Below are 24,191 nucleotides of genomic sequence, written 5' to 3'. Positions count from 1 at the left end.
GCTACCTATGGAGAGCCGGATTCACAATGTGTTATGCGTCTCATGCTTGAAAAAGGCATTGGGACAACATGTTACAGCAACAACTAAATTGCCTCCGTTGGATGATGGGGGGTACTTAGTCTTGATACCTGAGACCATATTGGAGACCCGGGAGAGGAGGTTGAGGAACAGGGTGATCAAGGAGTACCTGTTCAAATGGAGGGATTTGCTAGAAGAGGATGCCACATGGGAGAGTGAACAAATCTTGCAACATCGATTTTTGCAGTTACTTGGGGACAAGCAACATCCGGGAGGTGAGCACTGTAATGTCCCTTCCTAATTGTTCTCCCAAGGACAGGAAAAACAATTTTGGCAATTTTGTTTTTTTTGGCTTAATGCATTTTTGGTGGAAGAACTTAGCAGAAAAGGGGGTCGATATGCCTTTAGGGGATTGTGGGGACCACTCACACACCAAAAATATGCACCCCTTGGAGGCAGCTCGATTTTCCTAAGTTGGGGGTCGAAATATTTGATGGGACCCACGTGGGGCCCAAGCAAGCAAGCATAAATAGGAGGGGAGCAGCATTTGGGGCCTTTGGTTGATTTGAGAATTCATTGTTGCTTTGGCTGTTCAGCTAAGCTACAACGTGTTGTTTAGCACAAGAGCTTCCCAAGGAGTGAAGCTCAACCCTTTCTTCGGTGGACCTCGAGTGCCACACTAGGAGGGCCTTTCCTTGCAGTTGGAGATAAAGAGAGTAACCACCATCAGAGGATTACGCTACCCTGGCTCAGCTAGGACGCAGTGGGAGCAACAGGGATGCAGTGGGAGAGACTGTGTGTTTATGTGGAGCAGTAGAGTCGGGATCTGGGAGTGAAGTGGTTGCTGGAGGAATTCTTATCAAGTTTTCATCTCAGAGGAGCGATATTACAGCAGGAGGAAAAGCCAATCACCCAAGTCGAGTTTCTGGTGCAAGGGACTACGTCATCTTCACCCAGGACTTCGCAATCACTAGAGGGGGTTATTTGGAGGGGAGTTTTACCCAAAGGATTGAGGAGTTGGGTTGTGGGGAATTTGTTGGGAGGTTGATTTGGGAGGTTTCTTGATATTTTAGGAGCAGGATACAGCAGTTCCAGCTACAGGTGTCGATTCCCAGTGTTGGAGGAGGGCCAAGCTCTAGCAAATTGAAATTGGAGGGTCAAACCAGTGAAAACCCTTTCTGAGTTTTTCTGGGTTTTTGGCAAGGAGTACACTCCTAAATTTAAAGAAATCTATGGGTTGTTTTGAGGGGGGAAATCAGACCTTGAAGTCAACCAACAGTGCAAATTTGGAGGGACAACACAGTTTTCTAGAGAGCAACACTTCTACAACAATTGGGCTCTTTTGTATTGATCATCTGAGGCTTGCATTTTGCCTTGTGCAAGCCCAGGTGCACCTCATCCATCTTCTATTGTACTCTAGCATATTTTATTAATGAAAATGAGCCAATTGGGTGTTTGATGAGAAATTCCTGTCTATGTGTTGATTGTTGAGTACATTTTGTTTCTGAAATTTATTACATGTCTTTGTTATCACTGCAAATTTTCCATTAGGTATATTACAGAATAGGGGTCTCGACCTGCCCTTTTCCTTGGTGATTTATAGGTCCAAAACTGGCAGTAAACTCAGCCTCATGCTACACTAGAGTTTGCTCTTCCATGGTCGCATACAAATCATCATGTAACAGCCCCTTGACTTCACTTGATATATCCATGTCACTTGAGCTCTAGCTTTGAGTAGGAAAAAACACATTTAATATTTTTTTCACTTATTAATATTTTGCATTTTTTGTCACTTTTTGCCACTTACTTGGGAAAAGTGGGTATTGAGGGGGTAATAGTCATTTTTTGACCCCCAAAGTGTACCTAAGGAGAATGTTGGGATGGAGCATGAATTTTGAGTACTTACACGCCCCCAACATCTTCTAGGATCACTTATTTACAATTTACATAAGGAATTAATTAAAAATCCCGCAATACAGGATTTTTATAATTTTAAAAAATCATATAAAAACCTAATCAAATTTTGTAACACTTTAGATATGCCCTAGCATGGTAAAATGCATCGACCCTAGGCATTAGGATCAACCCAACACCCAATCACCAAGTCGCACTCCAGCTTTCGAGGTATGTGAGAGAAAAAAACTCAGCTAGTTATTCATCGTTGAAAAGTGAGAATAATTAGCTAAGTGAAAAAACAAAAATAAAAATAAAATAAATAAAAAACTCTAGAGCAGACTCACTTGATAACTAGGTCCCAAGTCACTTAAGCTTGTTACAAAATACATCATGCTAGCGAGATTTAATACAATTCTCCTGCAGTAGTGCGAAATTTGAGAGAGAATGTAGAGAGAGGAGAGAGAAAGGGACATAGGTGCCCTGCTGACTTCTGATCTTCAAAAAAAAATTAGGAGTGCCTCCATTGGGTAATGAAGTCAATGTTCCCTGCCTTGTGCATATGAGTAGGTAACACCCCTCAACAAAAGGAATTCGTAAAACAAATGAATAAGACATTGATGGAGAGAGCTAGGAGTATTCATAGTGGAGTTAAGGAAGTTCTTGGTAGAAGCAGTTGCTTCTACACGTTACCTAATTAACAAGTCTCCATATCAACACTTATGGAGAAGACCCTTAATGAGGTCTGCATGGGAAAGAAGCACACACAAGCATCTTTGTGTTTTTGTTGTGAGGCATATGCTCGTGTGCCTAAAGAGAAGCAGTTGAAGTTGGATAACAACATAATGAAATGTATCTTCATTGGCTATGGCATCGAAATTTGAGGATACAAGTTTTGGGATATTATGGCTAGGAAAGTTTTTTATCCAAAAAATGTTATTTTCAAAGAAGTTGAGTCCTCTCCCACGGTGGTGCGGCAAAAAGAGGATGACAAAAGTCAATGGTTTAGCTACCACCCATGACTAAGAAAGCTAAACCAAAAAATGAACAAGAAGTTCATGATGTAGACGCAGAGGGCTCAAGGAATGTGGAAGAGAAGGAAGACACTCCACCCCAAACTTTAAAGAGGTCAACTTAGAAAGAAAGAACAAGATATGTAAAATTATAGTTCATCTAATTTCAGATGTATATTTGTGTTATCTATTAACAGCCATGAGGCTACCGCTATGAAAGGTGCAATGGAGATGGATGATTAAGAGTCCTAGAGATTGGCCATGGATGAGGAGAAAGTTGGACATAGAAAGAATGATAAATGGGACTTGCTACAGTTGTGTGATGGGCAAAACCCAATGTGGTTGTAAATGGATATTCAAAAACAATGTCGATTCAAACAACAATGATGAAAAGTAAAAGGCAAATTCAGTTGCAAAAGGATATTTTCATATTGGCAAAATGAACTTTAAGAGACTTCCCCCATTTGCCTAGTAGACATCTATAAGGTTTCTATTTTCTACAGCAACCACATTTGATTTCGAGATAGAATAAATTGATGGGAAAACAATATTCCTATAGGGTGACTTAGAGGAGAAAATTTATATGACACAACCAGAGCACTACGTTAAAAAAAGGTAAAGAATCATTGATTTGCAAATTAGAAAAGTCCATGTATGGTTTCAAATAGTCTCCCAAAAAGTGATGCCCAAATTTTGATTCTTTTGTGTTGGGATTGGGATTTTTATGACATCTGTTGAAATTTGGTACCGGAGGACAGGTGGTTCCCTTAGGCTTTGATCTTTGGCCTAGGGAAAAGTGTCCAAAAGAATTTAATTTTTCTCCTAAAGTGACTTTATAATTTTATAAAGTTAAATCTAATTTAAAAATGACTTTAAGTGATAAAGTTATTAAGTCTAATTTTAAAGTGACTTTTATAAAGTCAATGAAAAATTAGAAAGGAAAAGTGACTTTGGAAATAAATGACTAAGTGGGTCTTTATTAAAGTGGGGTGAATTAAAAAATAGAAAGTGAGATTTAAATGAGCATTTAATCTCAACCATTGATCTAAATCTATTTCAGCCATTGGATTTAGAGATCACCCAAAAGTCACTTGGATCACCCAAAAGTCACTTGGAGTTATATTAAAGGAGGAAAAGGAGGAAAAGGTCATTCATTCTTTCATGAGCAGATTGGGAGAATGAGAGCAAGAGAGCAAGAGAGATTTCTGAGCAGGAAGGAGAAGGAGACAGCAGCTTGGCACACATTCCAAGGCAGCAATTGAGCAGATTTGTACAGCTGATTCAGCACATAGTGAAAGGCAGATTTTTGCACAAAAATCGAGGAGCAGTTTGCTGATTTTTCTGCACACAAAACGGAGGTCGTACAGCATTTATTGTTGTTCTGTTTGCTGTAATTTCCAGATTGCTGTGACGCACGGGAAAGGAGATAAGTTGTAAATTTGCTTGCTGATTTTTTGCTGAATAATTCTCACTGTAAAAAGACAATTTTCAGAAATAAAGAAAAGCTCTCAAACTGGTTTTCCCCAAGAGTTGTAGGGGGTTTTTCCAGGGTCAAGTTGACCAAAAATATCAGTGTTTTAATGTGTTTTAATGGCTGTTTTTAATTGCTGATTTTTAATTCTGCAATTTCCAGCATTCTGAAAAATTTCCAGAATTTGTGTTTTCAGCAATATTTATTTTTTCAGTCTGTTAAATGTATGGTTATGGGAATGGGCATTTAACTACATGGGAGAAATAAGGAGAAACTGAAAACCGGGGTGGGAAAACAGAAATTTTTACAACATCCAAATCAAATCACTCTATGTTGTTTATGTTTGTAGCTCGACCAGGTGCTTTTGCATAGGCTTGAGTGTTTGGGCATGTAGAAGTTCCCAAAATCCTCTTTAGGATACCTATTCACGTACTGAGTAAGTTGCTTTTGTAATTTAGCCTAAGTCTAACTTACGAAAAGCACATAATTAATTATGTTGGCTATTGAACTAAAGAAACTAAGGAAAAGTAAAAGTATTTACTTTAGTGAATTATGTTTGAATCTCAATCATTGATCTCAAGTAAGGCAAGATCTAATGTCAACCATCAATCACTTCGAAGATTAGGGTTATGGATTTAGCTCACTGAGAAGTTATGAAAGCAAGGCTAAGGAGAGGAAAAAGAGACATCACATAGTAAGCACAACACTCTATAGAAGATCTCAATGATTGAGTGGAAGACTTCCATTCAAGTATGCCATGTGTGAGGAAGGTGCAAAGGTGCAGCAAGGAGATCCAATTTAGATCAGTTGGATCAAATCTAGATTTGTTGTATATATTTTTCTGACTAGGCCATTATCCCAAGATGGGAGCCCACATGGATTCTGATTATTATTAATGATTAACTTATTTGATTGGGCAGAAATTTGTGTGTGCATGTGTGATTGAGATTGGTTGTGATTCAACTCAATAATTTGTTATTTATGTTAAGAACTCAATTGTGCTTTTACTCGATAGATCTATGATAAATTTGCTAGGATTTTACTGCAAGTTTGTTGAGTTCAAAAATTAACACGTTATGAGAGCATAAACTCTTAGAACAAATCTTTAAATCACATAGGAGGTGAGGTTCATACTCTTGAAGAGTAACTAGCTTCGGTCTTCATAATTGTACTTGTCAAAAAGAAAATTTATTAGTAAAGATAATGACTTATTAAAGCATGGGTTTCATGCTTGGATCTATGTTTTTCTAGGTCAAAGCCTCCATTGAAGGGTTCTAGGTTTTGTCTTGAGTCATTATAATCATTGTCATTTTTATTAGACCCTTCTTATGCTTTTTTATCAAGTAAAAATAATTATTTTTTAGTCAAAAGGGTAATTTGTCACCTCCACACCAAGTCACATTCATTCAACAAGTTCGATCTTCAAGCAAGAGAGGCAGAAAAAGGCTATCCTTCCCTCACACGTGCGAAGTTTTCTAGGCAATTGCTAGGGCCAAAAATCTGTGTCTAGTGCAGGTCTGAAATGCTAAAGTTGGGGGTCGAAGTTTTGTTGTTGGGGGGCCAAAATTCTAGACTGAAGTTGCTGCTAGGAAGCTGTCACTTGGAGCATTTTGTCAAGATCATCTGTTGAAGGGAAGGGTTGACTTGGTGATTGGAGGAGGTCTTTGTCTAGGTCTAAGAAGTTTGGAAGTGTCTCATCTTGATGTGAATCTACTGAAGGAAGAATTCTTGACTAGGTTTTCCCCTTATAGGGGTTTTGCCCTGGCTGAGTGCTTACATCTTGTGATCTTCATACACATATAATTTGGTGATTTCTTGATGAAAGATAAACTAATTAAGAAGTAAAGGAAGCCAACATAATTCACAAGTAATTATCAAGAAAGAGGAATTAAACCCTAATACTAGCATTGATTTCTCAACGCATACAAATGTTGCAGAGGCCAAGTTTGGCCTCAATTGTACTTGACAACAAAGAAAAATTTATTTGTAGGTTTCGTGTCATCTGTATGATGCAGTAACAAAGATCAATGGTCATACATCATGCAGAGCATGCAAGGGCAATTGGTGACAGTTGAAGCAGCAAAGTTGAAGTTTTATTAAAAGAAAAGAAAAAAAGAATTGATTGTGGAGGCCAACAGCCACGACGGTTGTCAAACCCAACCACGGGGAGTGAGTAGCCAGACGCAAAACCCAAGCCAACAACTCTATCAGCAAACAATCGACAGACAATGCAGTGGATAAAGTTAGAGGGTCGATGCAGATGATGTGGATAGCAATGTGGATCAAATGGAAAGAGCAAGGACCAACAAGTCGTGAGGCAGTAAAAGCGATCTAATCGACAGTTGGTTGGAGGTCCAAGTCCACGCACAGGGATCGAGAGAGGTCACAAGTCAAACAAAGCAAAGTCAATAGAACAAAAGCCAAGCAATCGACAGTGTAGGGACATGATGCAGACAACAATCTTATCATGCAAACAAACATGGGAAGTCTAGTTACAGTTGTGCCAAGGCCAAAACAAATAGAAGAAATCAACGTGCAGCGGCCAACGTGAATAGCAGTGGTTGGCATAGGAAATTAGAATAGAGGGGAGTGAGTTGGTTGTTGTTGCTACAGGGTGTGGCAGCAACCGTTGTTTTTTCTAAAACAGCATCAGAAGACAATAGGGACAGTGGCATGGTTGTGGTTTTAGTTGTTGAAAGTGGTCGTTGAAGGACGCCCAAGAGCATAGGTTAGTGAGCAAACACACACAGGACAACACCAATAACAGCAAGTTGCAGCCACAGCAGGATAGCAACCTAGAGTGGTGTCAGATTGGTTGCATCCGCCACTACAGCTAGCCACTGCAGAGGTGACATGAGATTTCACAGGCGAACCAGCAAATTTGAAATCTCGCTGATTTGTTTCATGGGTGCTTGAAGAAATGTTTTACTTGGCTTGACAAATTAAGCTCAATTAGGTGCCTAAAGGACCAAGCAAATTTCTTCAATTAAGTGTACCTGATGGGACTTAGCACATATCTTTGACAAAATCTAGTGAAGATGATTGCAGTGGGTCTTTGATTTGAAGACAAATTGGACAGAGCCTCAAATTTCCTCCCTTGGAAGGCTAGGGCCACCCTGATTCTCAAGGAAAACAATCTCTAGTAGATTGTTGAGATCCCGGAGCCAACAAATGCCAAGGAGAAGGTCGCTCTAGCAAAGAGGGAGAAAAAGGCACAAACGACACTCTTGCATGTGGTGAAGGACCATTTCATCCCTCACCTGTCCAAGAAGAAGTTAGCCAAGGAGATGTTTGATGCTTTGATGGGTCTATATGAGACCAATACCATCAAAAAGAAAATGGTGTTGGTGGACAAGCTCTAGTCTATGCTGATGACTAGATCTGTCTCGATGACGAGTTACCTAATGAAGATCACAAAGACTTGTGATCAACTTGCAATAGTAGGGGAAAAATGAATGATGCAAAGTTAGCGAAGGTGGCGTTGAACAACTTCGCAAAGATGTGGGATCCATTCATCAAAGGAATCTATGCTCAAGAGAACCCACCCTCGTTTAATAGGCTACGGGATGACTACATCCATGAGGAGACAAGGGAGCAGTCAAACGCCAAGTCCAAAAAGCAGGAAGGTGAAAAGGACCTAGCACTTGTTAGAAAGACAATGAAAAGTGAAGGCAAAAGTTTTAGCGACAGTGAAGAGTCAACTTCATATTCGACAGAGGACTTGACTAAGGTCAAGCGTTTTGCACATCATAAGACAGGACACTATGCATCAAATTGTCTAGTGAGGAATACGAGTGAAAAAGGTACGCAATCAATTGTAGTTGAGTCAATAGACGCTGAGGTGTAGGAGTTTGCCAAGAAGTTTGAGACAAAATTCACACTTATTTCCTACCTTTCCTCGAGCACCAAACCAGCTAATGCATGGCTAGTGCATAGTGAAGCCACACATCATATGACAGGAGCACAAGACTTATTTGACATACTAATAGATTGGGACTCAGAGATGCATGTGCCGTTTGTTGTTGATACCAAACATGCAATGAAGGGAGTTGGGGAAATGATATTCCAGATTTAAGTCAGGAATTGTGTTGATAGTGAAGAACATGCTATGGGTGCTAGAACCCAAAAAAAATTGCAATCTCTATGATAGATAAGAATGAATTTGTTGTAGCATTCCAAGATGAACAAGCATTGATCAGATCCATGGGATCTAGCTCTAGCAATGGCCATGTCATTGGAGTTAGAGAGGGCAACTTGTATAGGCTAAAGGGTGTTGAAGAATCTAGGGCATCTGGGTCATAGTGAGATCTATTTGTGAAAGCACTTTTACTTTTCTTATTAGCACAATCTTCTCTTATTGTTATTAGTGTGTGTTTTCTTACTTCATCAAACAGTTACCAAAATAAAAGAGACAAGAACACAAGATGTTGGCTCTCAGCCAAGGAAAAACCTCTCTCTCCTAGAGAGAAAAACCCTTTTGCAAATTTCTCTTATTGAAGCTTCAATTGACAAATGCCAAACCCTAGACCCTTGACAAGTAGATCCTCCAAGCACAAGACACAATCTCTCTTTCTTTGTCCTTCAATTGATGCCTTCTTCTAGGTTGCACCTTGATCTCTTCCTTCACACTTCTTCCAGCAATTGGTAGCTTGTTAATTTTAGGTATGTTCTATGCTTAGAGCAATTTATTTCAATTTTCACAATTAGCTCAATATCTTTTCCAGATTAACAATCACATCATCATTAAAGTAAGTTGCAGATAGAACATAAACATAAATCGCAGAAGACAAGCCAAGATAAGAAGACACAAGATGTGGCGCTAGCCAGGGACAAACCCCAATGTGGGGAAACCCTTGATCAATTCTTCTTATATGTTCTTCAATAGTTCAAAAGAGAGAGAGAGATAGTACGTTTACAACAGAAGTCAACACTTTGACTTATCTAGATAAGAGCATAGATCATCTCTAAGAAGATGATACATGAGATCAGTTGAAGACATGCTGCTTCAACTGATCTCATGTATCAGTGAAGAGTCAACTTCATATTCGACAGAGGACTTGACTAAGGTCAAGCGTTTTTCACACCATAAGACAGGACACTATGCATCAAATAGATGTATCATCATAAGAAGATGATACATGAGATCAGTTGAAGACATGCTGCTTCAACTGATTCTCCAAGATGACTCCTTCACCTATCATTGTGCTACATTTCGTCATCATGCTGCACCTCACCGCGCTGCACCATGTTGCACCCATCATCACTATGTTGCATCTCATCACGCTTCATTAATCATGACTATACCCATCACTATATTGCATTAGGTGCCATTACTGCACCATGTTGCCATACTAACCTATGTGTTGGCTGCATCTTGCTTGCTTGTTGCCCCTAGCATGCTTGTTGTCCTTAGCATTCTTGCTTTTGCATGTTGCATGCTAGTTGTCCCTTACATGCTAGCTGTAACATTGCATGCTTGGTGTATTTGCTACTAAGTACCATACAACTGTCCCAATGTTAGTTAGTTGTCCCTTGCATGCTGCTCTCCTTCGGAGACAGATGCCCTGGCTGTTCCGGCAGTTCCGATAGTTCCCGGCAGTTGCGGCAATTCCAACTATTCCCAGCAGTTCTGGCAATTCCGACCATTCCAGTTGTTCCCGGCAGTTCTGGCTTCTACCCTCTGCATCAACTTTATCGCCTATTTCAGCAGTTCCGGCTTCTGCCCTCTACGTCATCTTTCCCGCCTGTTCCGACAATTCTGGCTATTCTCGGCAGTTCCGGCTTTTCCCGGCAGTTCCGGCTATTCCCTGCGTTCTGGCTATTCCCGGCTGTTCCAACAATTCCGGCTATTCCTAGCAATTTCGGCTATTCCCGGCAATTCCAGCTATTCCCGACAATTCCACCTTCTGCCCTCTGGATTAGGGCAGCGTTATCCCTTAGGATCTCTCCTCCTACTAAAACCCAACGACAAGTAGAGAGGAAGAGATCCCAAGTGTGTTAAAATGACTTGAAGGCCACCTCTATTTATACTAAAACGTTGAGCACAAGTGTTGCTGACCAACCTTGACGAATTGTCCCATAACACAAATAAATTCATATCTCCATGAATATTTATCGGAATCGGATGATCTTTAGATCAATCCTACACCTCTCGACGAGAGAGATCCAAGAAAAATATTAGCTTCCATTAATAAGATGACCCACATGGAGTTTGGCCCTAGTTTCCAATTTAAACACAGTGCTTTAAATTTTCACTTTTAGCTCAATATCTTTTCCAGATTAACAATCACATCATCATTAAAGTAAGTTGCAGATAGAACATAAACATAAATCGCAGAAGACAAGCCAAGATAAGAAGACACAAGATGTGGCGCTAGCCAGGGACAAACCCCAATATGGGGAAACCCTTGATCAATTCTTCTTATATGTTCTTCAATAGTTCAAAAGAGAGAGAGAGATAGTACGTTTACAACAGAAGTCAACACTTTGACTTATCTAGATAAGAGCATAGATCATCTCTAAGAAGATGATACATGAGATCAGTTGAAGACATGCTGCTTCAACTGATCTCATGTATCAGTGAAGAGTCAACTTCATATTCGACAGAGGACTTGACTAAGGTCAAGCGTTTTTCACACCATAAGACAGGACACTATGCATCAAATAGATGTATCATCATAAGAAGATGATACATGAGATCAGTTGAAGACATGCTGCTTCAACTGATTCTCCAAGATGACTCCTTCACCTATCATTGTGCTACATTTCATCATCATGCTGCACCTCACCGCGCTGCACCATGTTGCACCCATCATCACTATGTTGCATCTCATCACGCTTCATTAATCATGACTATACCCATCACTATATTGCATTAGGTGCCATTACTGCACCATGTTGCCATACTAACCTATGTGTTGGCTGCATCTTGCTTGCTTGTTGTCCCTAGCATGCTTGTTGTCCTTAGCATTCTTGCTTTTGCATGTTGCATGCTAGTTGTCCCTTACATGCTAGCTGTAACATTGCATGCTTGGTGTATTTGCTACTAAGTACCATACAACTGTCCCAATGTTAGTTAGTTGTCCCTTGCATGCTGCTCTCCTTCGGAGACAGATGCCCTGGCTATTCCGGCAGTTCCAATAGTTCCCGGTAGTTCCCGGCAGTTTCGGCAATTCCAACTATTCCCAGCAGTTCTGGCAATTCCGACCATTCCAGTTGTTCCCGGCAGTTCTGGCTTCTACCCTCTGCATCAACTTTATCGCCTGTTTCGGCAGTTCCGGCTTCTGCCCTCTACGTCATCTTTCCCGCCTGTTCCGACAATTCTGGCTATTCTCGGCAGTTCCGGCTTTTCCCGGCAGTTCCTGCTATTCCCTGCAGTTCTGGCTATTCCCGGCTGTTCCAACAATTCCGGCTATTCCTAGCAATTTCGGCTATTCCCGGCAATTCCAGCTATTCCCGACAATTCCACCTTCTGCCCTCTGGATTAGGGCAGCGTTATCCCTTAGGATCTCTCCTCCTACTAAAACCCAACGACAAGTAGAGAGGAAGAGATCCCAAGTGTGTTAAAATGACTTGAAGGCCACCTCTATTTATACTAAAACGTTGAGCACAAGTGTTGCTGACCAACCTTGACGAATTGTCCCATAACACAAATAAATTCATATCTCCATGAATATTTATCGGAATCGGATGATCTTTAGATCAATCCTACACCTCTCGACGAGAGAGATCCAAGAAAAATATCAGCTTCCATTAATAAGATGACCCACATGGAGTTTGGCCCTAGTTTCCAATTTAAACACAGTGCTTTTTCCGGCAACTGCAAAAACCCTAGATCTCCTTAAAGACCTCTTCTTTGGTGTCATTTCCTTCTCTACCTCGATTGGCAATTTTCCTTCTCCTTGATACTTAGGCTACAGAATGAGGCCTTTCTTGAGGTATGTCCTTGAGGTTATAGGCTGATCCTCTTAACCCTTAATGCTGCTCTGATTTCTTCGCACGTGTGGTTATCTAAGGACTGAAATAAACCCTTTCACTTGCTCCTTTCCTTCGCTAGGAATGGGATCTCCTTCACTTGAGATGGAGACCTATTTGGAGCCTCTTTTCCACCCAATCAAAACTTCTTGTAGAGCTGCAATTCCTAACTTGTTTAGCAACAGCATGTCCTCTCTTACCTTCGCATGTGTGACAGAAAAGAGCCCTAAAACAGTCCCAAAAACTCGAATTTCTTTCTTCTCTTTTTTGCTGCCCTAGAAGCACTTTATGCTCCTTTTGTACCTCTTTTTCATCCTCTCTTCTTCGTTGATTTCAGAGATGAGTAGTGATCCTTTTGTGAGGTCGAACCACCATATATATAGGAGTTTGTCCCTCGTTTTAGGCCGACTTGACATTTGTGCATAAAAATTCATTTCTTGAGCCGACTTGAAGAGGAGACTTGTCTTTGCTTTGGAGGATCACTCTAAACATATTTCTTTGACTCTAATACATATGTTTACATAGTGTAACATGCCCACATGGGTCTTCAATAATTACATTGACTCTTTGACTTTCCTAGAAGCACTTAAACATGTGCTTGACCTATCGAATGGACAAGAAATCCATTCTTGATAATGACAAAATAATAATTCTTTTCTTTTACAAGTACGAAGATCAAAATTACATTTATGAAGACCGAACCTAGTTACATTTTCTTCAACAAAGGGCCAGCCTATTCAAGCAGTGGAAAGCAACATAATGGTGATAGAAAACAAGGACCAGGAAACTCCAAAGGTTGAGAAGAATAGAGGAAGTCAACGTTGAAGTTCGGGTAGGGAGGACCAATGAGAAAATCCTTCCAAATTTGTCAAGAAGGTCTCATGGTATGAGATAGCTTTGCAGGATGTTCAGGAGAAGGAGGCTTCTAGGAGCAAAAGGAGTATAACTTCGAAGAAGATTCTAAGCCAAGTGGCAAGGAAGGGCTCTAGTTCTGAGGGAGTAGCCATGGTAGCAAATGAGGTGTAGGACATTGTTCCAAGAGAGGAGGTAGACCAAGTCTCAAGGAGCAAAAGCAGCTCCCTCGCTAAGAGGGAGTGTTGATGTTTGTAGCCTACGCAGGTACTTCTACACAGGCCAATGTTTGGGTGTGCAAAAGTTGCCCAAAATCTCTTTAGGATACTAGCTTAAGTATTGAGTAAGTTGCTTTTGTAATATAACCTAAGTATTATTTAGGAAAAGCACATAATTAATTATGTTAGCAATTGGGATAAGGAAATTAAGGAAAAGTAGAACTATTTACTTTTTTGGATTATATTTTAATCTCAACCATTGATCTCAAGTGAGGTGAGATCTAATCTCTATCGTCAATCACATTGGAGATTAGAGTTAGGGAGTTACCTCAATGAGAAGTTATAAAAGCATGGCTAAGGAGAGGAGAAAGACACACCACACTGTGAGCTCAAGACTTAAGAGGAGATCTCAATGACTTAGTGGTTAATTTTTTACAACGTTCTATGTTGTAACAATAACTTAAACAATTTCTTCTTTCACTTTTCAATTTATTTTCAATCACTCAATAATAGTAAGCAATTGTAGATGCAACATTAAGCGGTATTGACAATAGAAGACAACCAAGATCAATGAGACACAAAGATATAGGTCAGAGACTACCGGAAAACCCCATAAGGGAGAAAACCCAAACAAATTCTTCTTCTATTAGATAATCAAATGTTCAACGGAGATACATAGTCCAAATAGTTCATCCATCAACTAGTCAAAGTCAAAGATTAACTTTCCCGAATCAACCATGTCTAACCTAATCCAAATAGAGAGACAGTCAAATCTGGTTGGAGATCCCACTCTGCAAAATTCAATGATTTTAGAGAAAAGCAACTTTCTGTAGCTCGCAAATCGCCAAATAGCAACTTTTTATAGCTCAGAAATCGCAGAATAGCGACTTTCTATGGCTCGCAGATCACAAACATTTTGTAGCTCGCAGACCACAGACTTTTTGTAGCTCGCAGATCTCCGACTTTCAGTAGCTCACAGATCTCAAACTTTTTGTAGCTTGCAGATCTCAGACTTTCTGTAACTCACACATCCCAAGCTTTTTGTAGCTCGCAAATCATAGACTTTATGTTGCCCAACCCTGCAATTTCAGAAATGGATGAACCAATGAATGAATGATGTGATGTGTGATCTAATGCCTCCAAGTGATGTCAACAATAGTCAATTTATATGTGATGGAGGGTAAATTTCTCTCTCTAGGCTGAATTGTACTTTTCATGTTAACTTGGACCAGCATTAAAAATAATATTTTTCCGTGTGAAAATTTAATTTTTCCAAAGGAAGAGGGGTTTCTTTAGGGTTTGTTGGGCTTCTCTAATAGGGAAATTCATCCCTCAGCTGCCAATTTTCAACACTCCCTCTCAACTAGGGAGGAATTTCCAACTGCATAATAAGTCTCATCTCGAATGTACATGTCTCAACATAGGGTGGTCCATCTCATCTCATCTCATCTCATCTCTTTCATCTATTGAACAATGATGTCTCGATCTAAAGAAGAAGAATCATCACAGGGGAAATCAGTCTCGAACCTATATCCAATGACAATAGGGGAGATACCACTTACCATTTCTGGTAAAGATCAGCCACATCCTATTGTATGTTGATCTTCCCACCTTGATCCTCAAGAATCAAGTGGTAGAACACATGCATCCAATAACGTGAGGGAGATACCACTTACCATGAGAGGTAAGGATCAAACACATCCCAGCCACTTGGGGGAGATAACACTTACCATAGGTGGTAAGGATCAAACATGTCCCAAGCCTCCTCACCCATTGACCAGATGGGTGACAATCCCAACAAGCCCAACTTGTGGGTAGGATGCATACTAGGGTATACTCAACAGTAGGGGAGATACTACTTACTATTTTTGGTAAGGATCAGATACATCCTACTTTGGCAATAGGGGAGATACCACTTACCATTTATGGTAAGCATCATACACATCCTATTGTCCATGGTTCATAAGGAGCACCCTCAGACCCAGAAGCTCCCCAGCTCCATTACCCCCCCCCCCCCGGCCCCAAAATTAATGGAAGTCAAAAGACAAGGGGGGATAGCATAGCTCAGTGTTCTTGATCAGCCATGAAACCTTTTGGGAAGGGTCATATCCACCTGTCCAAGTTCTTCTTTGATGACCAAGAACTTCCCTTTAGGCAAAGCCTTGGTACGAATGTCGATTATCTGCTAATCAGTCAACATGTGTTGGAGCCTTACTACCCCTCTCTACACCATATCCCAAATATAGTGATATCTAATCTCAATGTGCTTGGACCTATCATGGAACACGGGATTCTCTGAGAGTTGAATCCCACTCTTATCGTCGTAGTATATCATAGTCGTATCACGTACATGCTCAAACAACTCTCCAAAGAGCTTCCTCAGCCACACTGCCTCACAACTAGCCATCTAGCAACAATGTACTCAGCCTCAGTTGTGCCAATAGAAAAAACCTGATGCTTCCTACTCGTCCACAATATCATGAGAGACCCCAGGCTAAAGCAGCACCCAGATGTGTTCTTCATGTCAACAACATTTCCAGCCCAATCAGCATCGGTGTATCCATGAAATCTCAAATCTCTAGCAGTGTATCTCAAACCATGATTGATAGTCCCATGCAGGTATCTCAGCACAAGCTTAGCAGCAAGCCAATGTGCATGTTATGGCTCCACCATAAATTGACTCAAGGTGTTGACAGCAAAACATATGTTTGGTCTCGTGTTAACTAAGAACGTCATTGCCCTAATCAATTGTCGATATTGAAAAGGATTTGCCAAGTCAGGTCCAACAGCTTCACCACAAAGTTTCTTGAAGTCTATTTCCATCGGAATGGCCATAGACTTGCACTCTAACATTCCAAACCTTTCACAATATCTTGACAACATATTTTCCTTGAGAAAGGAAAATCTCACCAGGTCCCTGCCAAACCTCTAAGCCCAAGGAGTAGTGTGTCAAACCAAGGTCTTTCATTTTAAAATCAGAGACCAACTCCTTCTTACAATGTAGAATAAGAGGCTCTCCACCTGTCAAGAATAAATCATCAACATATAATACCAGAATCAAAGGCATACCTTGGTCAACTTTGTAGTAGAGGCTCGGATCAGTATTGCTTCTAGTAAATCCAAGCTTCATCAAATAGTTGTTCATGTAGGCATACCAAGCCCTAGGGGCTTGCATCAATCCATATAGAGCCTTCTTCAAATTGCACAGATGAGTCTTCCTATCATGCTCCTCAAAGCTCTGTGATTGCTCCATGTATACCTCTTCCTTGAGAATACCATGTAGAAATGCAGTCTTCGCATCCATTTGATGAAGTGTCCATCCTTGGCTAGCAGCAAGAGCAATGATGGATCGAATGGTAATATATAGGGCAACCGATGCAAACCTCTAGCTACAAAACTCACGTTGTACTTTTCAACACTTCCATCAACACCATGCTTAATTTTGTAGATCCACTTTGATGTCACCATAAATTTACCTTTCGATCTCAGAACCACTTCCCATACATCACTCTTCATGATAGAATCATATTCCTCAGCCATGGCATCCTTCCAGACTTGTTCTTTCACACCTTTGTCACACCTTCTTCAAAAGTGCATGGTTCAGCCTATATAATGTTACTCATAGCTACAACATATCCCTGCTATTGGCATGGCTTCTTGCTCTCTTTGAAGGTTCCTCTCAAGACAGCATGTCTCTCAACATCCTGTAGTGTCACGAAGCCATAATGGTCTCTTTCTAGTAGAGGGAGAATCACATGGAGGGGGATCCAAAGGATCTATGGGTGCCATGGGATCATCAGCAAAATCAAGCTCAGCCTTAGGAATAAGCTCTTCATGTACATCCATGGCATCATCTTTCTTTCAACATTGGTTGGGGGAGGAGTGCCCCTCGCATTTCCAAGAGAAGCATCTTCATCAAATGTCACATCCTTGCTAAACTCTGTTCCTTTGACCAGGTACATATATTCTATAAGCTTTAGAATTTTCACAATAACCAACAAAAGTACCTTTCTTTTCTGAAGCTCCCAGCTTGGTCCTCCTCTCCTTCAACACATGAAAGTAAACAGGGCAACCAAATATACTTAGGTGTCCAACCTCAGGCTTCATACCTGTGAATGCTTCTTCAGGAGTCTTGTCACCTAAGACTCGGTGAGGAGTTCTATTTTAAACATAGACAACAGTGTTAGCAGGTTCTCCCCATAGAAACATTGGCAACTTTTGATCATGCAACATAGCTTTGGTTGCTTCCATGATAGTCCTATTCTTCCTTTCAGTTACATAGCTTTGGTTGCTTCCATGATAGTCCTATTCTTCCTATTGATCAGGCAACATAGCTTTGGTTGTAAGGTACGATGGTCTCCTTAATTCTAGCTTCGTTGCAAAAGTCAATGAATTCATTTAAAGTGAATTCTCCTCCATTTTCAGTCCTCAAAATTTAGATCATCTTTCCAGTTTGATTTTCCACTAGTGCCTTGAAGTCCCTGAACATGTCAAATGCTTGGTCCTTGTTCTTAAAAAAGAAAATCCAGGTCTTGTGGGGAAAGTCATCCATAAATCCACAAAGATAATATAGTACATATAGCCACCAATAGAGGTCATAGGCATGGGCCCGCAGAGATCAGAATGTATAAGTTGAAGTATTCCATTAGTCCTGCTTCTACTAAAAGGGAATAGTTCACATGTTTTCCGCTGGCACATCATGATCCAGTCGTCGCTCAGGCATCCTAGAGACCATCTTTCACACTAGGCAAAGCTCTGTAGTGAAGGTGGGCGAATCTTTGATGCCACAACTGACATTGATGAGCACTATCATGAACCAATGCTTGGATTGGTCTTCCATTGACTTTATAAAGGCCTTCAATTCTAGATCCCACGTGAAGGAATCCTTCAAGCTAGAGTGCCTTGGCCAAGAAAGGACTTCTCCATCAATGAAAGCAACTTTGAATCCTTTGTCTTCCAGGGCAAATATAGATGCAAGATTTGCTTTCAATCCCAACACATACATAACAACTTGTAGATGTATAGTTTGACCAAAATCCAAATGAAACAAAGCAAACCCAGTGTCCTTAATAGGATATGTGGTATTATCTCTAAGAATAGCCTTCAAATTGGACTCCCTCTCAACCAGATTTGAGAGGACTTCACGATAACCAATGAAGTGTCTAGAAGCCCCGCTATCTACTAGCCAACTATCAAAAGAATTCGGAGGATAAGAACTAGAAAGAGCATAAATAAGAAAATATTCAGATTGAATTTTGGTTGCATTATTATCATGCCTTGAATTCCTTAATCTCTTTTGAGGACAATGACTTTCTTCACAGGCAGTAGGATTTTCTCCTCTTCTTCTATTGTTAGACCTGTTGTTGTTCCCACGGTTGTTGTTGTTGGATCTTGGAGCACTTCTATTATCCGAACAATCTCGAGCATAGTGACCATGCTCATTGCAATTGTAGCATTGAACTTTTGATGTCCCTTCCAAATCTTCTACTTAAATTCTTGGATGTTGGAGCAAGCTTTCTTGAATTAGGTGGTTCTCCTCTTTCTTTTCTCTTCTTGGCTTGGGTAGAAAATGCAATAGGTTCTCCTTCTTCATGCTTTTGAATTTTTCCTCTAGGGATCATCCTGGACTCCTCTTGAGTGCACTTGCCTAAGAGCTCATCAAATGCGGGGAGCATGTCATTGTTTGCTAATGGTTGTGATAAATGTCTCCAATTACATAGGGAGGCGCTCAAGGGTGATTAGCACCAACTTTCAATCAGATATAATTTCACCAATAGACAAAAGTTGATCCCTGATGAAGTATGCTTGAATGGTGTCACCCTTGTTCATTTTGATGTCCCTGAGTTGATTCTTCAAAGTGATGATATGGCTCAAATTGTTGACCTCATTAATTACAATCAGCTTGTCATACATTTCGTTGGACTTCTTCATCTTTGACACATATGTAATCAAATGATCTTTCAAAGAGTCAATAATGATTTTCTTAGCTTTTATCACACCTTTCTTGTAGTTCGAGTTGACAACAGTAGTTGCATTCTCTGAAGGCTCAGATACCTTACCTTCAACATATTCTATTACATCATTCACTTCCAAAATCAAATCGAACCTAGCCCTCCAAGCAGCAAAGTTGGAGGAGTCATTCAGCTTCTCCTCAATCTTGAAGTGTGAGGTAGACATCTTGCCCTAGACAAATGATCTTCAACAACAAATAAGATTTTCAAAGGGTGATTGTTTTTGTCTCCTTGGGCTTGTCTTCACCTTAGCTCTAATACAATGTTAATTTTTTACAATGTTCTATGTTGGAACAATCACTTAAACAATTTCTTCTTTCACTTTTCAATTTATTTTCAATCATCCAATGGCAGTGAGCAATTGTAGATAGAACATTAAACAGTATGCACAATAGAAGACAAACAAGATCAAGGAGACACAAAGATTTGGCTCAGAGACAAGGGAAAAATCTTACACGGGGGAAAACCCAACCAAATTCTTCTTCTATTAGAAAATCAAATGTTCGATAGAGATATAGAGTCCAAATAGTACATCCATCAACCAGTCAAGGTCAAAGATTGACTTTCCCAAATCATCCAAGTCTAAACCAGTCCAAATAGAGAGAGAAAGTCAAATCTGGTCAGAGATCCCACTCTACAACAGTCAACGATTTAAGAGAAAATCAACTTTTTGAATCTTGCAAATCACAAAATGGCAACTTTATGTAGCTCGCATATCACAAACTTTCTGTAGCTCGTAGATCATGGATTTTTGTAGCTCAAAGATTTCAAACTTTTAGTAGCTCGCAGATCTCATAATTTTTGTAGCTCACAGATCACGGACTTTCTGCAGCTTGCAGATCAGACTTTTTGTAGCTCGCAAATCACAAACTTTATGTAGCTCACAGATCTCAGGCTTTTTGTTGCATGTAGTTCTCATACTTTCTATAGCTTGCAGATCTCAGACTTTTTGTAGCTCGGCCCTGCAATTTCAGAAGTATACGAACCAATGAATGAATGATGTGATGTGTGATGTGATGCCTCCAAGTGAAGTCAACAATAGTCAATTGATACGTGATGGAGGAGGGTCAATTTCTCTCTCTAGGCCGACTTGTATTTTTCATCTTAACTTGGACCAACATTAAAAGTAATATTTTCCATGCACAAATTTAATTTTTCCAAAGTGGAAGAGGGGTCTCTTTTGGGTTTGTTGGGCTTCTCTAATGGGGAAATTCATCCCTCAACTGCCAATTTTCAACAAGGACCTCCATTCAAGTGTGTCGAGTCCGAGGTGTTGAAGAATCTAGGGCATGTTATTATTAGTGAGATTCTTCTTATCATGATAACAATTTGTGAAGTTATTTTGTAATTTTATCTTAGCTTGATCTTCATATTATTATTAGAGTGTGTTTGCTTCATCAAATTGCTATAAAACAAAAGAGACAAGAACATAAAATATTTGGCTTTTTGCCAGGGCCAAAACCTCTCCCTCTTGGAGAGGAAAACCCGCACAAAATTCTTCTTATAGAGATTCCAATTGATGAATACCAAGACCATGACCCTTGACACATTCTGCCTCACCAAAACCAATGATCACCAAGTATAAGTCATCATATGTTGCATCTATCTTGAACATTAATATCATTATAGATCTGACTGGGAGAATGCCGAGATAGTATATGAAATCATCGTGATCTTCTATACCATAATAGTTATGCCGAGAATGTAGCCCTACTGCTTGAAACCCTAACCATTGTTGGCCATTATGCTGAGACTGCTACAGGAATACCACCTGGATCTACTTCATCAATGGTATGTCGAGATTGTAGTTATGCTTGGAGAGAATGCCGAGGTTACTAGAGGTAGATCCAAATTCTTATCTGAGATTGAATACTCTTCACTGTAATGCTGAGACTGTGCCTCTGTTTGCCCATGCGAAGATCACAGTGATAACATTCAATCCATAGTCCTAAACGATTGTCTTCTTGTAGTGCGAGGTCTCCTTCCTGCGTATTCTATTCATCTGAGACTTAGTCTGTCTACCCTTATACCCATCGAGGTGCAGACAGACTCTTAAGCACTTGCCCTAATGCGGATCTGCTTCTTAGAAATCTCAAAGAGAATTGCGAGTTCTATCCCTTCTTGTTTGCGGATCCCTGCACCCATATTCACACGAAATTTCAAAGAGAAATGTGAATTCTTCTTGTCATTTTTGCACTAACCCTAGATGGGTATTTATAGTGGTTCATGCTCCTATTTTGAGCCGACGTTACCAAGTGAAACGTTGTGACTATTTCTTCTAGCCGACATGACTTCCATTTATCCAATTAATTCTATTTTGGAGCCGACATGGTGATCTCTTTGTTGTTTTGCTTGCAGACTTCGGTGTGCTTGCTTTTGGAGGATTGATCTTGGTCTTGGAGGGCTGCTACATACTTGTATACATTTCCATAGGCTCATGAAGAGCTTCTTTACACATGACATGACTCTTTGACATATAAATAAAATCCTAAAGACATCAAGAAGAAGTCTTTTACCTAGTGACACTTCTTGCTCATGAAACCCATGTAGCAAGGCATACAAAAATAATTTATTTCCTTTTATTACATCATTTACAAAGATCATGTCATTATGAAGACCGAACCTAGTTACACTTTCTTCAACACGAGGAAGGTGCAAGGGTGCAACAAGGAGATCCAAATCAACCAATAATAGGACTTGATCAACTAGATCAATACAAAATTGTTTTATGTATTTTCTTGAGTGGGCCACTATCCCAGGACAAGAGCCTGGGTATTTTCTAATTATTATTAATGAAGAACTAATTTGATTGCACAGAAATTTGTGTGCGCATGTGTAAATGAGATTGGTCGTGCTTTCGTTAAATAACTTTTTTGTTTATGTTAAGAACTCAGTTAGTGCTTTTATTCAATAGATTTGCGATAAATCTGCTAGGGATTAATTGCCAAGTTACTGGGTTCAAAAATTAACATATGTATTACAAACATGATTTTGTAGTCATTTCCTTGCCATCACTTTGTATGTAGGTGATATGTTACTTTTAAGTAATAGTAAGGTTGTGATTCATAATTTGAAGTCTCATGTTTCAACACAAGTGACATGGAGGACTTGGGGGCTACCAAATATATCTTAGGAATGGAGGTCAAGAAAGATAAAGCAAATGGAAATCTTTGGTTGAGCCAATGCAAGTATGTCAACACCATGTCGTTGTATTTTCACATCACAGACTGCATACCATGAGTTTTCCAATTTTTGTGGAAACTAAGTTTTTAGTTGAGCGATGTCCTACAGCACCCATAAAGATGGAGGAAATATCTTCTGTTCTTTATGCTAATGCAATTGGTAGTTTGATGTATGCAATGGTCTGTACTAGACCAAATATTACCCAAGCAATGAGAGTCCTAAGTCGATTCATGGCTAATCCCAAACATGAACATTGGGCTATAGTGAAGAGGGTCTTCAAGTATTGGTAGGTATTTTCAAATGTTCATTTGTTACCATACTAATGTTTCAAGGAACCAACACTCAATGGATATATAGGGTTATGTGGATTCTGACTGAGTAAGGGATGTAGATAGCAGAAGATTTACCAACAAATTTGTGTTTCCACTATTTGTTAAATCTATAAGTGGAATAAGCAAGCAAAAAAGTAATGGTTGCTTTATCTACTACAAAGGCAAAGGATATGGCAAGTACTCATGCCTACAAGGAGACCACTTGGCTTATGAAACTATGTTCATATATAGGGTTAGGCCATTGAGCTATTAAGACTTATTATAGTTCAATGTGATAGTAATTATGCCATTTTTCTAGCTTATGAAATTGTGTTCAAATATAGGGCTAAGTCAAAAAGGCACTATTGGGAATCACTATTGTCCATTACTGGTATCAAAAAATGTGATCTCATAATCATGCTTCATTCTATCCTTTAGGAGGGCAAATACCATAACTCAAAATCCTATTCTTGTTTGAGAGGCTTACAAAGGCATCTCCCACGGAGAACACATAATGAGAAAGTTGATGCATAGAATGCCATCCTCCGTTCTACAACATTCCTTCTTGCTTACAGACTTGAAGCTAATGCCTACACTGTCTCATGCTTTGCACAGTTTCCAGCAGCAAAGGCTCCACTTTCCAGCTCATACGGCAGTCTGTCTCCCTGATCGTGCTGTGATCCCACAGCCTCACACAACCAGCACCAGTGGACTTGTGGTCTCACACCTCAAATGGTAGCACCAGCACTCAACCAGAAAACAAGAAAATAAGCAGAACTCACTTATGGGCAGAAAATGAAAACTTCGAATAAAGTTTAGGATAAAAATTTAATTTAGTTTTTGCTTCTTTTTCCCAAGCCGATATTGTCAGAATTGGTCAAATGGATTGCCAGAGAACGAATTTTTGAGGCGAGCATTTTGTTTTTTCAAGGGGACATCCCACTGTGCATTTCTTTGCATTCCCCCCCAAATGATGTGAGGGAATGTCCCCCTTGGAGTACCCCCATCCTGGGAGTGCGACGAGTGCATCTCCTGCCCTCAGGAATATGCCCCCATGTAACACTGAACAAAATATCTGATCCAGTTAAGAAACATAACCAGCTTTCATGAACTCTGTGGATTACTCTCCGTTTCTACTTTCTGCTAAACATAACCAGCTTTCCTGGATATTCTATCCTTCAAGCAATTATATGCATACAAAATTTCATGATTATCATTATAAAAGTCATAGAGAACCAATACATAGA

General features: G+C 39.9%; 1 protein-coding gene across 2 annotated transcripts in view; it reads right to left on the bottom strand.

Annotated features, from left to right (window-relative positions):
* LOC149261472 (ATP-dependent protease La (LON) domain protein) overlaps nt 1-24,191 on the bottom strand; it is a 300,119-nt gene that overhangs the window by 263,781 nt on the left and 12,147 nt on the right. The gene's annotated exons all lie outside the window — the stretch shown is intronic.

The sequence above is a fragment of the Pinus tabuliformis genome, chromosome 6, assembly GCF_031772625.1.
Source record: "Pinus tabuliformis cultivar Carrire ecotype Pingquan chromosome 6, CPIR1, whole genome shotgun sequence".
Lineage (NCBI taxonomy): Eukaryota > Viridiplantae > Streptophyta > Pinopsida > Pinales > Pinaceae > Pinus > Pinus tabuliformis.
The sequence above is the reverse complement of the archived record's forward strand: the minus strand, read 5'-3'. Positions and strand labels throughout refer to the sequence as shown.